The 17406-nt window shown below is 43.6% G+C and overlaps 1 protein-coding gene across 4 annotated transcripts in view; it reads right to left on the bottom strand.

Moving 5' to 3' along the window:
• Positions 1 to 17406, bottom strand: part of pls3 (plastin 3 (T isoform)) — a 100018-nt gene that overhangs the window by 29269 nt on the left and 53343 nt on the right. The window contains exon 1 of one of the 4 annotated variants that reach the window (XM_060927496.1): positions 813 to 970. The exons of 2 other annotated variants lie outside the window; for them this stretch is intronic. The gene's annotated coding sequence lies outside the window, so the exon portion shown is untranslated. Of the gene's footprint in view, positions 1 to 812; positions 971 to 17406 lie in introns of those variants that run through there. One more of the 4 variants, XM_060927499.1, reaches the window with a different exon arrangement.

Here is a 17406-nt window from a genome sequence, read left to right as displayed (position 1 = left end):
CAGAATATAAGGGAGCCTTCATCTTATATTCACCACAAGATGTTACAAGGTCTGTCTGATCCCACAACAGAGCAACATCTCAGACACTCCACCTAAAGCAGCGCTGCTGTCCTGCAACAAACAGCTGCTCCAGATCCCTTCCTCCTACTGCAGTGAATTCGTTTCAAAACAGCAATCTGCGAGAGAGAATACGTAATTGAGCCGTGGTGCTCTGATTTGAATGAAGTTTGTTTGTTTTTTCCCCCTCAAATGAGTTATTTAAAAAAAAAAAAAAAAAAACATGGCTCATTTCACATGAATGTGAGAGAGAAGTTTAAAAAAAACACACAAAAAAACAAATTTAGATCCTATAGATTTGCTGCTTTCATACATGAAACAGCATGAGGGCCTGGAGTCATTAAAACATTATACATTATTAATTAAAACACTTGAGGCAGACAAGCGCGCACACACAGGACTAAAGCTGACAGACGAAGCGGGATATCTGTGTGCGCTCTCCACAGTGTCCCAACAGCCGTAAGCCAAGGAAAGAACAATGAAAACAATGAACGGCACAGCACAACACAGCCTTTTGCTCTTTGTTCTTTTAGAGCTGCTGACAGCAAACGAGTTCAGAAAGAAAACAGCTCAATGTTCCAGTTGTGGTGAGCAGACTAGCTGCCAGTAAAGCAAGAAAAAAGGGAAAAAAATAAACCCCACCCATGAGCACATTTCCCCCTTAAGTCGAAACATGAGAGAAAAGACAGCAAGTTTAAAAAAGGTGAGCAGAAGAAAGAAGAAAAAAAGTGTAAAAAGAGGAGAGAGAGACACACCAAACCTGTGGTGCAAATGGTCGTAGAGACTGAGGCAGTGCTCCCTCCACACCCTCCGAGGCGAATGTGGAGCGCCAGCATTCCTGTCTGCCTCACAAAGACCTCAAGCAGCAAGTCAGAACACTTCCTGCCCAGCAATGGGAACTGCCTCCCTGCCACTGAAGGAGGAGGATGGGGAAATTTGCGTTAGTGTGTGTGAGAGAAAAGCATGCGTTTACCACCCTCTTGCTTCCAAGTGTACACAAGGGACCACCACAGACTAACTGCTGTCCTAAACTACAATTCTTGCTGCTCTCTCAAACCATCAATTCCAATAACAAAACTAAAAGAACCGCAATCTTGAACTTCAAGACACCACCACCCCACACTCAGACTGCACAGGACTTAACAATAGACGTGGCCACAAATCAGCTTTGCACAAATCCAGATGTAGATTTATATTTAGGTTCCTGAGGAGGAAGCCAGAGGTGACTGTCATAAGGATCCTTCCTCATGTTGTCTCAGTAAGTTTTTCCCTTTCGACAACCCAGACTCAAAGCCCATCCTCATTTGGGCGAGACCAGATACAAATAACAGGATTACAAATAATTACTCTTCTACAACTGCATCCTATAACAGTTAGCAGTATTGTAGAAAGGATGTTCAGGATGAGTATATTGTGAACAAGAGCCCTGGGATCATAGGCTTAACTAGCGAGCCGTGCAGCCATCTTTTTACATGGCCAATTCTCAAAAAATACGGCCAGAAGCCCCCAAACAAGGCCTATAAATTTTATACTAACCCGTGCTCACCAAAATTGTTTTGTGAAGACATTTTGTGCATTTCTGTGGACATTTTTGACATCAGCGATTTCCCAGGGCGTGCCCAGCGCACACTTTCCATATACAGAATTTAAATTGAGAAAATCAATTTACCACCAAAAATGTAGCACTCTTATTGGTCAGACTTCGAAACGAGGCTTGAATGGAAGTAAAATACTACGAGTTTTGAGAGCTCTGCCGGCAAAGCTCAGCAGGTTTAGAATGAGTAGGTCGTGTATTTAGATAAAATATCTTCGCGAGTTTATCATACAAGCATGATAAACATTCACAAACTTTATACTTTCCTATGTGCCCACTGCCAAATAATAACGTTAGTTTTTAAAATTATCTAAATTAGATGAAACATAAAACTTGTCCCCTTACCTCAGGCTACATCCACACGACAACGGCAACGAGATGTTATTCAAAAATATATCGCGTCCAAATGGGCAACAATCAGTAAAATATCAGGTCCATATGGCAACGCAACGCTTGCTGAAAACGATGCAATACACATGCCACACCTCTAGGGGCGCTGTAAGACGGTCCCTTCGGAGACACCAGAACAATAGAAGTAGTAAGGATGCATATTAGCCACAAAGTCAGGAAAATCTGTTTGTAAAATTACATTATAATGACCAAATACAATGAAAAGTATTTTTCCAGTCTCACCTGTGAAAGGTAATCCCATGTGATCTCGTTTGGATGGCAAACCTGTTGGTACAGTTAAACGCAGATAATCTTTATTCTCCGCTTTGACCTCTCCAAAATGGCGGCGAGGATGACGTATGATTCTACGCGGAAGGCGGTGTCTTTAATGGTCCGGAATAAATTGAATGCTAATTAAATAATGATTAATTTGCTCCTCTACGCCCTTTTTGAGGAATGTATTGTAGGACTTAAACCCACATCTGAAGAGGTGAGATTGCTCTTTTTTTCTCTATTTTTGCTGGCGGGATTGACTCTCTCTCTCTCACTTTGCACCATTACACAATAAATATTCACACTGAAAATATTTTGTAAGCGCGTTTCATGAACCAAGTTATAGGATTTGTTGACAACTCGCATCACAATGAGAAGCTCATTGGCACTACTGGTGTTAAGAATCAGACCATTTCATAAATGAATATTTTGCTGTAGAGCTGCAGTGTTTGTACAATTGCATGTTTTTGCTTCACTATTACTGTCACTATTCTGCTTCTTGCATTACTACTGTGAACTAACACTGAACATAATAATAATAATATCCAAGCTCGTGTTTCACTCTCACTAGTGCTCTGTAAGGCTTTTTCCTGGTGATATTCGTTACACTTCTACCCGGCGTGAAGCACTCACAGTCATGTGGTTGTGACGTCATCGTAAACAAATCCGTTTTACTCATCCAGACGACTTCACAATGGCAACGTTGCCAGATCTTTCCACTCTGGAACCCGTTCTCAAAAAGATTGCGTTTTGGGCACCCAAAACGCCGGTGCCGTGTGGACGCCAGGCCTAAACGATAAGCAATTGTATCGGAGTCACCTGAATCCGTTGCCGTGTGGACAAGGCCTCAGTCACACCGGACTCAGCATGCTGAGAGTCCACTTTCACATCAATAAAGACTGTTCACATGGTAACGGCATGATAATCACTTTCATTCTTTCGGTTTCTCCTTCACCAAGATTTACGTCATCTTAAATAAAATAGTACTTTCATAAAGTACCATGATTACTGAATTTGTATTGTTTACAGTATTTACATTTCAAGTAATGACAGGAAAATTCCCTTTCATTTGTAACTTAATTTCACTTATTTTTAATGCCCGTTTATTGCACTTAACAGAATCAAAATGATTACATTGTGATTAAGCATTTGCATTATGTATATTTCAAAAAATCAAAACTTGTTAAAAGGTATCTATTTTCAGTTGCATACATTTCATAATATTCAGAGTTGGTTGAATCTCATTTGTCATCTTCGTTGTATATATAAAGATGTATTCTGCGTAATAGGACTTGATTGCAGCAATTTGTATTTTGTTTGTCTTAAGTGCACTAGAAATTGTAATTTAAGGTTTCTACTTTTATTGCAGGAATTTGTAGAAGATCTTATTGATAATTACAGTGATTTATGAAGTACTGGTTAATGAATAAACTAAATTTAAACTTTAACGCTTAAGTTAGTAAATAACATTAAATGCCGAATAAAATATAATTTACACTTATAATTAATGCTTTCTTAAATTTCTTTTAAGGCTCAGTTGCAGCTCCAGAAGTCACCAGATTGCACCAAAAGATGAAATTTTCAAAATTGCCCTCCCAGTCACAACTAAGTTACACTCCCTACTTTCAGAAAAACACTCCCAACCTTCCCAATCCTGGCCAAAGGCCTCTGCATGCTCTTGCGACAAGGCTTTCGCAGATAGCTTTTCGCAGACAGTTGTAATTTATTGTTGAGCGGGGAGTAGGGGTGGGCGATATGTATCGTCTGCGATGTCATCGTGAATGTTGTTTTGATGATGTGTAATTTTGCATTATCGAGTTTTTTTAATTAAGCCGCCAAAAATCAATACAGAGCGGAGCAGACCCGGCGCCAGACGGGCCTTGAATTGCTTTGGGGGGGGGGGGGGGGGGGGGGGGGGGCGCGGCACACATTTTATACGCCAAGCCAGGGCAACACAACTGTTTCTAGCAACCCAGGAGAGCAGCACAGACGTGACGAGTTAAATATTCTAAGAAACCTATAAAGCAACCAAAACAACTTTCCAAAATGTATCAAAACATTGCTCAGCATATTAAAAGTTTTTTTTTTTTTTTTTGCTCCGCTGGCCTCACAACGCACAAAGCTGATTTCGGGTATCTACCGGAAGATGTCATAATATGATCCCGTCCAGCAATAAAATGTGATTGGCTGAGACAGCTGCTCATTTACCCAGATACCATCTGAAGAAAAAATGCGATTGGTCGGTTGGTTCATTCCATGTCATTAACCCATTGGTTCACAAGAAATATTAGTCCACGTTTATAGCAATGATCCAGAAATTATTACTAGTGTTTCTGTACTCACGGATAATAATGAATGAACCGATCAGCCGATTTCGAATAGTTTCAATACATTTTAAATTGAGCACATTTTTCTTTATTATTGTTATACTGAAAAACTTTGACTTGCAGTTTACGTTTTTTTTTTTGAGGGGAAAAAAAACAAAAAAACACAAAGAAGAAGCAGCTGTGACGGGCTCCTATCAGGCCAAGTGCTGTCACTCACCGGCCACTTTCAGGCATCTTTTTCGGATTAGTGAGACCAGACCCTCTGAACATGAATGGGGAGATATCAATACTGGACTCTGAAAACTAATGGACGCGAAGAGCATATGATTGAAATCGCCATGAAAATTTGATTATACTTGAGTGTTAGGTTGGTTCTCATGACTCAGAAAAAGCTTTAAAATCCACTTTTCTTGTGGATTATTTTGACACTGCGCAGGCGCAGTACTTCTATAACGGCAGGAGAGGGACAGCGGAGCACGAAGCTGCAAGATGATTGGAAAGCTGTTGGTTCAGATCGACACATGATTGGTTGTTGGCAGCGGAACAGGCGGGATATTTGCAGACCCGTACTGCCGTCAGAGACGGTTGATTAGAATGTTTGCTGCCGTTACGAACTGTCAATTGAATTATTCATTTTTATTAATTTAAAGTTGTTTAAGAAAATAAATATGGCTTTTCCTTAAATACTTGTCACTGCAATGATTCTTTTAGTCATTGTAATTATTGTGATCTTTAAGCAAGTGGTTTTTTTTTTTTAAAAATATCGTCAAAATATCGTTATCGTTAAAATCCTAAAAAATAGAGATATTTTTTGCCCATATCGCCCACCCCTAGCGGGGAGTATAGGCGTGCGCGATGTTATTCACCGGCACAACGCAAGGGGGCGCGAAATCGCTAGGAGTAGTTGGTGGGTGTGGTTAGTGGAGTGTTTATCCTCCGGTTACTTATAATGACTAGAACTTTTTTTTTTAAATAATGACTAGAACTGGAGTCGTATAGATGTACGTACTTCCTCAATCAACCCCTCTTCATGCTGCTCCATCTTCGCTCGTGTTTTTAAAAATGCCGGTCGTGAAAACAAAAACCGGGAAAGTAGGGAAGCGGAAGTGCGTGTACAGCGGATGTAGAGTGGACCAATCAGAGCCCTCTTGTCTGCGACGCTGTCTGCGAGGCTTCTGCGGTGGTCACAATTTTTGGGAGGTGCGCGCAGAGCGTCTGCGAAGGTGGGGGGGCTACGCAGACGCTCTCTGCGACACCGTCTGCGAGGACTGGGTTGTCAGCATAAATTGGCCTTAAGCCCCTGCCTGGGATGAGAACATGACTGTCTGAGTACAGCAATAGTTCTTTGGTGCAAGTCTACTGTATCTAAGTGAAAGGATTTACTGAAGCAAGGGTCAAACTCTGGCATAAACTGGGTTTAGGACATGTAACTATAACCAACATTAAATATTTCACAGGGACTCGGTTGTTGCTGGTTGGTTCGATTATTTCACAAGCAGCAGGTCTTGGGAGTTTACACAGAAATGGTGTGAAGTACAAAAACCATCCAGTGAGTGGCAGTTGTACATGCAGAAACACCTTGTTGATGGATCAGAGGAGAATGGACCATTCATTTGAACTGACAGGAAGGATGCATACTGCATTCCATTTACCTTGGACACTGGAGGTGGAAAGGAACACTGGCAACCTGGGTGTGACTGATGTCAAGTATAGAAGTCAGAAAACCAATACCAGCCATTTGTAGCCAGGTTAATCATCCTTTGCATTACCATTTGAGAAGGCAGTACGCAATATTTTGTGCTCACAAACTGTATAGCATCCTGTCCACAGACAGAAGTTGGATAGTACTGTATGCAACTCTGATTTAAAATGAGACAAAGTCGTCCAAATAAACAGTATATTACTACAACTTTCACTCAGACATGTGCAGCCATCTTGGATTGGTGGAATTGGTGACACTCCCAACTTTCCAAGTCATGAATCTGACATCAGCAGGCATTCTGATTTATATTTCGGATTGAGGACTCTGAAAACCAACTTCCCAGTACAAAGAGAAGCCACCACCTATAACTTACTCTTTACAACCACAGTGGGCAGATTTCTCTCTTTTGGAAGAGATCTTTATTTACTGGCGATCCAATAACTTAAATTCTGTTGTATCGTAAAATTCCAAGGTAAATCCATTTGGCTCTGATAGCAGCTCTGCCAAACTTACTTGAAAACAACAATGCTAGACTAGCTCATTCAATACCACAAACATCTCGATTCCATAAAAGGAAAATGAATTTCAGAAACAGAGGTGTGGAAAGTCCATCCATGAGTGGCCAGTGACAGACACACACGCCAAGCTGCTGAAAAAGAAGGGCCTGCTACTGAGAGAGAAGTCAATTCATTTTTATAACATATGGCTGTGAGAAAAACACGAGGAAGGCATGACATACCACAAGCTCAAACATGAGGCAGATCACCTGTTCAACAAGTCTCAGCTTGTGTGTCAACAAAAAAAAAAAAAAGTTTAAAGAGATCTTGCATGAGTGGAGACATTCATTGCGAAACAAATGGGAGCACCAGGATAATTGAAATTCCAGCAGGGCAAGGACACAAGTCTGACTCAACAGGCAGAACCACTGTGACCCACAGCTTCGCTTACAATTGGTGCTGAAGAAACAGTTGCGATGAACATGAGGGACCCAAATGGAGAGCAAAACATGACAGGTGTGGGCAAACTTAGCAGGCAAACAGAGACGGGCAACTGTTCAAGTTTCTGAGACATCACCCTGCCCAAACAAGGTGATTCCTGTGAAGCTACAAAGTATTAGCTGCCTGATGTTATTCACATGAAAACTCTGATTTCTCCTAAGAGAAACAAGATTATGCAAGACTCATTTTCTGCATGACTGCAGTGCACAAACTGGACATCAATGGCTCCCCAGTTTGATCCTGGGCTCGAGTTTTAGTCTGTGTGGAGTTTAACATGGTCTCCTTATGTTCATGCAGGCTTCATCCCACCTCCCAAAAGCTTGCTTTAAAAAGGTCATAGGCAAAGGTTTTAAAAATTTATGCACATTTGACAATTTATATATGTTAAAAAGCCATCTGTAATTTTCTTCTGGTCGCAAGTAGTATTGTTAATAAGTAATTTAAATAAAGTTAGAATAAGTTAGTGTGGATTGCGGCGAATTTCTGCTCTGTGATTTTCGTGACCACTCGGCGTGTGACATCATTCAAGACAAACAAATCGCTTGAGTTGAGTCCACTTCCGTTTATTTGCATTGCCGTTCGGCTTGAGTGCAGACATGAGTTCGGGAATTTCCAAAGGGAAAGAGGAAAAACAAAAAAAAACACAACCACATGCCTTATTGTGCAGTGAACTGTAACAGGACCGGTTCAGGAAGAAGTTTTTACCTTTTTCCAAGAGAGGAGAAGAGGTGGAGAGAGTGGATTGTGCACATGAAGCGAGAGGGTTGGCAGCCGGGTAAATACGCCACTCTGTGCTCTGATCATTTTTTGAAGAATCCCCATCCCTTGGAGAGTTTAGGTGTCGGTGTCAGACAGAGAAGGCTCAAACCTGACGCTGTTCCGACAAAATTCGAACACAAAATCAAGCAGTCAAAGAAGAAACGGACCAGCAACGCTAAGCAAAAAGGAGAAGATTGGAGGTAAACATTTTTACCTTTGCTTGCAATTGACAAGTCAAGAATCCTGAGGGATCCTGTATATCATTGTGGAAATGAGACAAAAGGGATATTTCCTCGCTTAGAGTAAGCTATAAATAGCATAATGCCGCAGATGGCAGGCTAATGTGGCCTACCAGCGCACTGTCAAGTAATCGTTACCTATATCCACTAGGGAGGGTGGTTTAATTATTCTTCAGAAGGGCTCTTATTTAGTATTACGACGAAAGCAAGAATTTATCATAACTACCAGGATAAATCGTTTGGGCGCGAGTCTTGTTGAGGTCCGGGGTCACCGCAATCAGAGTCGGCCGAGTTGCTGTCCAATTCCGAGGCCATGCAGTCAAACCAGTGAGCCACATGGCCGTTGTGAAGCAATCAGTGAATAGGTTCATACATGCTGTATATGGTTTCACCTCTCGATATTCAATTTGGAGAGTTCATACTTCAAAATCGCTATCAGACATTTTACACAACCTCTCACGACCAAAGTCCGTACACGTGTGCTCGGTTCGTAAGTAAACAGAGCTGCTCCCAGTCTGTTCGGCTTAAATGACGTCATGACGGTCCCCTGGCAGTGAAAGTGCGCATAAGTGAGATGTAAACAAACCTTCAGAAATTGGGCAACACAGTATATTTGAACTGTTTTTTTCAATTTTAGGGTGCAAATTAGACACTAGAAAGATCGAATTCGCTTTTTGGGTCGTTCTTCTAGAAAAAGTTGATATTCTACGTTCCACCTCCAGCCCTGGCCTATGACCTTTAAGCCCAGCGTCCCTGGGATTGACTCAGGGTAATAGTGGACCACTGGGCTTGAGGTGGGAATAGCTACACCCTGGTTGAGATATTCCCAATTTATCATGGACAGGATGCAAAACCACACACACACACACGCGATCAAATCAGGGATCCTAGCGCTGTGAGGAAGCAACTCAATCCACTGTGCCACACAAACTAATGCCGCTTTTCCACTACAAACGCGGCTGAGCCGTGCCGTGCTGAGTCGAGCTGAACGGGGCTGTTGGAGTTGCATTTCGACTACAACCGCGCTGAACCGTGCTGGCTGGAAGTGGGTGGACACATTGGGTGGAGTTAGCGAAAGTGGGTGGACGTCACGTGATGTCGTTAAGCAGCGCAAACAGTGACATCAGTGACAGTGGCGGAACAAGTCAGAGCCGGGCCGGGGGCGGGGCAAATGACCGGGCCCTTTATTAAAGCTTATCATAACATCATTTTAGGCTACAAAATGTCCGCAACTGTGGTGTTTACCAATTTCAACACTACCGGGTGCAACTATGTTAGTACATCAAGTCCTTCAAACGAACATGTAACTCAGAAACAAAAAACATTAGGATACTGTACATGGCTCATAATAAAACATCAATAGCCTATACTGCGCACATTATTTGAAGGGCATACGAATGAGCGCTCAGAGGTTGCAACAGTGACAGGAAGAGTCAGAAATAAAAGGAGGGCAGTGCAAACCTCACTGAATGCACTATGTTTACCAATTTCAGCACTACGGGGTGCAACTATGTTATTTTGTACATTAAGTCCTTCAAACGAACATGTAACTCAAACAAAAAAAAAAAAAAACATTAGGCGACATACTGTACATGGCTCATAATAAAACATCAATAGCCTACTGCGCGCATTATTTGAAGGGCATACGACGAGCCTTGCGCTCCGCGAACTCGTCCACGATGCTCTGTATGTCACTGATTCAGTGATCTTTTAAGCGGTAGTCTCACGACCCGAATAGTAAACAATAAACATGGAGGACATGGAGTCGTTAGTGTTGCTGGTCTTGGTGCTGTGGCTTGTTGTCACCGACAACGCCAACAGATACTGGCAAGAGCGTATAGATGAGGCGAGGCGCATAAGGCTTCAGAAATTCTCGTAAGTCGTAATTATTATTCTTCCGGGTTTGCGGTGTTTACAGATCCCAGCGTGCTCGCGGGGCGTGTGTGGGCATGTGAGGACACGCCTCCTCACCAATCAGTGCACAGGGGAGTGTCTCCTCACGCCCCCAACCTCACTCGGCACGGCTTGGCTCACTTCAGCCCCACTCCAAAACGGTGCGAGTTTTAGGGGCTAAGCAGGGCTGAAACGAGCTGAGTCGTGCTGGTTTTTGGTAGTCGAAACGCGAGCCGTGTCGGGCTGAAGTGAGCTGAAGCGAGCTGAAAAAGGGTAGTGGAAAAGGGCCATATGTAATGTTAACTGCATTCCGTAGAGCGCGTGGCTGTCAAACTAATTGCTGAAAAGATTTGTCATTTTTAATTAACAAACCTATAACAATTTTATACTGCCAAACGCAGTGTGGAAATTGGCAATAGCACCATATGCTTAAACCATGACAGGTGAAAACTGTCAATCACCAAAGTAAAAAAAAAGTAAAGCAATGTGACAAGTTGAACTACATTACTTGGCATTTAGCATGGAAATAGGATAGCTTTAAGATCTGATACCAGTGGAAGAAAAGCCCAGATCACTGTTTTTAAGAGATGAGACCAGAACAGCCTTTACATTTCACCACCTGTACTGAACTCTGGTGGTCAAAACAACTTGGGAAATTGGGGGGGGGGGGGGGGGGGGGGGGGGTGAGGCCCCCTCCCTCATACACACAATGACAGCCCAAGTTTCATACAGTGAATATTTCATGCACAATATTGAACAGGCATAAAACATCCGAGGTTGCTTATTGTTGTCTCCAAACAACCATCCTTCTCAATTGTCCAATAAATTATCCATGTTTCAGGTGTCCACCACTTCCCACTACAAGCGCACATAAGTCCAGGGAGACTTTGGCTACATTCACACTGCAGGCTGAAGTGACTCAAATCCGATCTTTTCGCCCATATGTGACCTGTATCCGATCTTTTATTGACAATATGAACGACACGGATCCGATTTTTTCAAATCCGACCCAGGCCGTTTGGATATGTGGTGCTAATTCCGATTCCTATCCGCTCTTTTCATATGCGACTTCAGTCTGAACCGCCAGGTCGCATTCATCCGACTTACACGTCATCAACAAGCCACAAACGTCACTATTCTGCGCTGAAGTAGGCAGCGGGTCTCTCAAAAAAGTTACAACAACATGGCGCATAATCACGGGCGCAGATAGAGGGTGGGACGAGTCATATTTAAATTCACCTCGTTCGGTCCCCCCTACTTATAGGGAGGAAAAAACGTCTATGCTGTCTTTCTTTGCATAAGGCAAACCTCACGGAAAAATCAAAAGACTAATTACCATTCGGTTTATTGAGGTGCACAGCAGTGTATACATATAGTTGCAACAACTCACATAAAACAAAACAAAGACTGATATTCGGTTGGTTGAGCTGCGCAGACTGCACAGGTTGCGAGCTCGAGCTTGGTTGCTATGGTTACTAACAACAAGTTTGACAGGCATATCGGGGTTGGTTTGCTGGCAGCTTTGTCCCCCCCCCCAGTTTTTTGTCCCCCCCAGTTCAAAAAACGTATCTGCGCCCCTGCGCATGACATCAATGCAAGGGACGCTTCGGGCTGTGAAGGTTCTGAATCTTCTCAGTGGAAGGACGCAGAGGTTAGGGAGCTGATTTCCATTTGGGGGGATGCAGCTATTCAAGCTAGATTGGATGAGTCATACCGCAACCGGGCGGTTTTACTTCCGTAAACACTGGCCATGCTCACTGCGTGTGACGTCGTCGTATCCTGCAGTGCGCATGCGGAACACTTTTAGGTCGCTTTTCGTTCATACTGAGGATCACATACAAGTCGCATATATTTGTTAATGTGAACGACCTCACAAAAAATCGGAATTGAGCATTAAGCCTTGCAGTGTGAACGTAGCGTTTGATGCCTGAACATTTCAGCACCAGAGATAAGGTTAGTTCATGTAAAAGCCTCATCCAATAATGTGAAGAAAATCCTTGTGTGTAGGTAAAGCTATAGACCCTTCCCACTGACGTCACCGGAAACCGGAAGTAAACAGACCCTGCGCCATATTGGAAGACCAACAAACTCGTGATCGGGGGAAATAAACGGCAGCACGCGGAATTTAAACCCACGAGGCACTTGATTCATCATAAACCTACAATGGTAAACTTTTGTGCTGTGTTAGGGTGTTCCAACAAAGCTGATGGGAAAGGTGAAAAGTCGTCGTTCTTCAGAATACCAGCTGTGATTGAGACACAAGGGGAGCAAACTAAGGAGCTTTCTGCCAGGAGACAGAGAATAAGTGCATTACTGAGTGTCTGTGAGCAAAGGAGAGCCTGAACGTTCCAACCTCCCTATTGGCTGTTTGTAAAAATGTATCAATTGTTGCCCTTCATCGCAGACTCGAGACCTGACGAGTTAGTTCGTTGGTAGCAGAACAAAATGTCTGGACACAAATCGGGTTTTCAGAAAAGGAAAGAAAATAAACGCAGGGTCGAAAATACAAAAAAGGAGGCAGAAAATGCAAAACGAGTTTTAAGGTAGGACAAATGGTTACTTTTCTGAGGCAGCCCGCCGTGGCTGCAGGCTTTCAGTTGTGTCATTGAATGGTTACTTTCCTGAGGCAGCCCGCCGTGGCTGCCTGCAGGCTTATTTATTATAGCCCATTTAGTTAAAATAATTGATCTAAAATGTTTATAGTTATAGTTATGTGATGGTTGTCCTCAGTGTTCGAACTATGCCGATATTTTCGGGGGGTCCCTTTTTTTTCCCTGGGGGGGTGCTTGCGCTTGTCTCGGAGCGCGGATCTCCAAACACGAGAAGCCTATCTTACGCACATCACGCGGACTCCACACGCGCATCGCATCTGAAGTCATAACTCATCAGGTGAAATCGTGTCCGCATTGGCATGTTCAAAAAACAACCTCGCGTCAATGATACCACATGCAAGAAAAACAAACAAACAAAAACAAACAAACAAACAAGTCAGGCTACTCAACAACCAACCTGGCAGCAGCAGTCGTCATATCAGTTTATTTTATCTTTGATGTAAACACAACACTTCGGATATGCAAATGCTTCCCGTTACACACGATTGCTAGGTCAATAAACATAATTTTGCCAATATTTTTAGAGACCCCCCCCAACATTTCCCAAATCATGTTTTCAAGGGATCTCATGTCTGTTTCAGGGGATCTCGGATCCCCCGAGTATCCCCGTAGTTCGAACACTGGTTGTCCTGATTTAGACTGGGGTGTTTTTTTTGGGGGTGGGGGGGGTGTTGCGCGATGTTGCACCCGGGTCCAGATTAGGGCAGAACCGGCCCTGGCTACATTTCAGGTGTAGTTTGTTTTATGTATGTACTTGCATAGATGTGTACTTGGTCTTCCAATATGGCGACTACCGAAATCTCGCGGCGCGGTGACGTCATGCGGGATCCCTCTATATGACACAGCAAAAAGTGGACTCCTGCCCATCACAGCTATATGTGAGTCGTCTTCAAACTATTGCCACAAAGTCTGAAGCAAACAATTGTATAGAACGTCTTTGTATGCTGTAGCATTAAGATTTCCCTTCACTGGAACTCATTGGTCCAAACCTGTTGCACAAAATTAGGTCCATGATGACACATTTTACTTGGCGGGGGGGGATCAAGTGGCCTGCACAGAAACCTGGCCTCAACTCCAGCACCCCAGGCTTTTTCACCCAACCTCACTAATACTCTTGTGGCTGAATGTGTACAAATCCCCACAGCCATGCTTCAAAATCTAATCGAAAGCCTTCCCAGAAGCACAGAGGCTGTTATAATAGCAAAGGGGAGACCATCTCTGTACAAATGCCAATGGTTTTGGAAAAGTCAGGTGTCCATATGCTGTATAAAAGCGCACAAAAGTCTAAATCAACAAAATAAAATGTTCTAAAGCTGATTAAAATGCAAATACACCTATGCAGCTTAAGAAAAAGGTAAGAAATAGAGTCAAAATCAAAGTGAAATTCTCAAGAATATAAATATTAGCGCAGGAAGAGAGGTGTTCCATGTGATCACACAACTTTCACAACACACAGGAACACACTGCCTCAAGCAAAAACAACTGAAAAAGGTTTAACTGCTAATCAAATGTTTTAGGTGCAGGGCCAGAACAATCATGTGCGCAGTCTTAATTCTCCAGTAGGTTACAATAAATTATCATATATCTGGTGCAAGGGGCAGCATGGTGGTGTAGTGGTTAGCGCTGTCGCCTCACAGCAAGAAGGTCTGGGTTCGAGCCCCGTGGCCGGCGAGGGCCTTTCTGTGTGGAGTTTGCATGTTCTTCCCGTGTCCGCGTGGGTTTCCTCCGGGTGCTCCGGTTTCCCCCACAGTCCAAAAGACATGCAGGTTAGGTTAACTGATGACTCTAAATTGACCGTAGGTGTGAATGGTTGTCTGTGTCTATGGCCGAATCCCATTTCACCCCTTGGACATACCCCTTGGCCCTTCCCCTCCATTTTGTGCGTTCACGTGAAGGGGTAGGGGTATCCCAATCCCAGTTAACGCGGAGGGGTAGGGGAAGGGGTAGGGCTTCTGTACCCCTCCAAACGGAGATTTTCCTGGAGCTGACTCCGAACGAAGGGGTTTGAGTGATTTCCCACAATGCCATGCGGATTTCAGCGAGATTTCATGCGGATTTCAGAAAGATGGCGGTTCCCGCGGCGAAAGATTGTCATAAATGTATTTTCTCCATTATTTACGTGTTTTAAGTTGTTATCCAGAGGAAACACGCCGCTTGATTCGCTTTCGAGCTGAGAATGAGCAGCGATTTCTGAAATCCAAGCTGCTGCTAAAAAGCTTTGGGAGGGAGTATTGTTTTCGGTTGCTTGACTGCGTACGTTTTGTTCTGTTATTCTCGCTTTTATTGTTTACATGAGTGTTCTGACACCTCATTCTGTCGGATGTGGTGCACGAAGCGCCAAAGATATCCCATTCAGTGGTGTTAGTTAACAAATCACACCCTGCCAGCAGAGATTTCTGGTTCTGCCTCTGGCTCTGACTGTAGCGGCTGGTCGCAGCCAGTGACGCATTTGGTCGCGTTTTGCTAACGTAAACGCTGACGGAGGTACGCGATGACGTATGCGATCGTTGAAGGGCTATCCCAATACGTAGGGGTTGAATTTCAAGCCCTATCCCTTGTAGCTCAGTTTCAAGGGGAAGGGCCAAGGGGAAGGGGGAGGGGTAGAAATTAGAATTGGGATTGGACCTATATGTCAGCCCTGTGATGACCTGGCGACTTGTCCAGGGTGTACCCTGCCTTTCACCTGTAGTCAGCTGGGATAGGCTCCAGCTTGCCTGCGACCCTGTAGAACAGGATAAAGTGGCTAGAGATGAGATGAGATTTTTAATGATGGTGGTGGAGAGCAGGTGTACAGCTGGAGTAAGATCTGGAGACCAAAGACAATAGCATATGACTAGTGTTATGACTACGAAACCCTTCATTACTCTATGGATGGGGGAGGAGCCATCACCAAAGAGACCACCCCCATCAGTGATCATGCAAAAGAACTTTGTACTGATTTGCAGTGATGGAGCAGAGTTTGTCCATTTAGAAGGACACATTAAGCCCAGAATTCATGTCTGTACCAGTAAACACTGACTACGTTTACATGCACATTCAAATCGAGCTGCTGTCGGTAATCGAGCTGAAGGTCCCAGCAGGGGTGCCAGAGAAATCCAATCCTACATGCACACAAGGAAATCGGGCTATTGTGTGAGGTGCATTGTGCACCCGAGCCACAGGTGGCGCAACACGCCCCATCGTGTTGGTACACTTCCGGTTGTCATCATGAAGAAGAGCTATTCAAGAGTGTAAACAAAGTTATCAGTTCCGTGTTCTCCACTGCGCGTTTTTCTCCCGTCCATGAATTTTAATATATTCAACTCCTTAAGCTGAATGAGCATGAAGTCTGTCTCCTCATTGCTCCAGAAGTGCACGTTTCTGCTTGCCTGTGGCAGTGGGGGCGTGGTCAAGCGCCGGTCTGTGACAGGAGGGCGGAGCCAGGGAAGGTGAGTGGCAGAATCACTTCACCTGACGGTAATTAACCTGTGTTTGTGTGTCTTCCCAGTAGGGTTGGGCGGTATTACGGTAAGAAGGTATCCCGAGGTATCCAAAAGTACCGACGGTATCGGTCTCATTACCGTCATTTTAAAAAAAATATATAATATCTAAATAAATATGGAGTACATGAGGTCATAATATAAAATAATAAATTGAAGATCATCCCGAATAACTGTGTGATCGTATTTTCACTAATTCTATCAATTTCCTAAAGAAGTTTTCATCGCGTGCAGGGTTGTTTGTCGTTACCATGGCAACCCTGCGTGACATTTTGGAGTCTGACAGAAAGCTTCGCAAGAGACTGAGACCGGGGGTGTCATGGCTCAGATGGCTAAGGCACCATACCATAAATCCGGGGACCCGGGTTCGATTCCGACCCGAGGTTATTTCCCGTCTCTCTCTCCCCCGCTCATTTCCTGTCTCTCTATACTGTCCTATCTTAAAAAAAAAAAAAAAAAAAAAAAAAAAAAAAAAGAGACTGAGACCGCGGTTGAAAGATGGCAAGTCAAGATAACGAGTTAGTGGCAAAAAAAATACAACATCGGCAGTGTGGCAGCATTTTGGTTTCAAACCAAACGAAAAGGAAGAGCCAGCAATAATGTAAATGACCGCGCAAAATCGAAAAAAATCTAATATGTCCCCTAAGGCACACCATAGCCTGGGGTACTCCACTTCCATGAGATCTCTCCAATGAGTTGTGTTTTGAGTAGGTTACATGAGTAACAACAAGGTAAAATAATATAACGTATGACATTTGGGATGTGGGTAATAAACGTTTGAAACGGAAGAAAACATCGTAGCGTAAACTGTTAGGTTTCTGGTGGGAATTAGCAATGCGCTTGCTATCTTTGTTGGGTGTGTTAAACCGTATGGATTTAAGTGGAATAATTGTAAGGAGTTATGTGATCAAGACAACGTTTTAAGCAAGGTAAGGCCATTTGATTATTAATTTCCCCGCCATGGCATGACGTGGGCCCATATGATTTTGCCTTGTGCAGCTATCACGCATTTGAATTAGGTTCGCCTCATTTGCGCTGAAGAATATGGTTTATCGCGCAGTCTAAACGGACTTGGGTGTTGGT

The sequence above is a fragment of the Neoarius graeffei genome, chromosome 8 (genome assembly GCF_027579695.1).
Source record: "Neoarius graeffei isolate fNeoGra1 chromosome 8, fNeoGra1.pri, whole genome shotgun sequence".
NCBI classification, from domain to species: domain Eukaryota; kingdom Metazoa; phylum Chordata; class Actinopteri; order Siluriformes; family Ariidae; genus Neoarius; species Neoarius graeffei.
The sequence above is the reverse complement of the archived record's forward strand: the minus strand, read 5'-3'. Positions and strand labels throughout refer to the sequence as shown.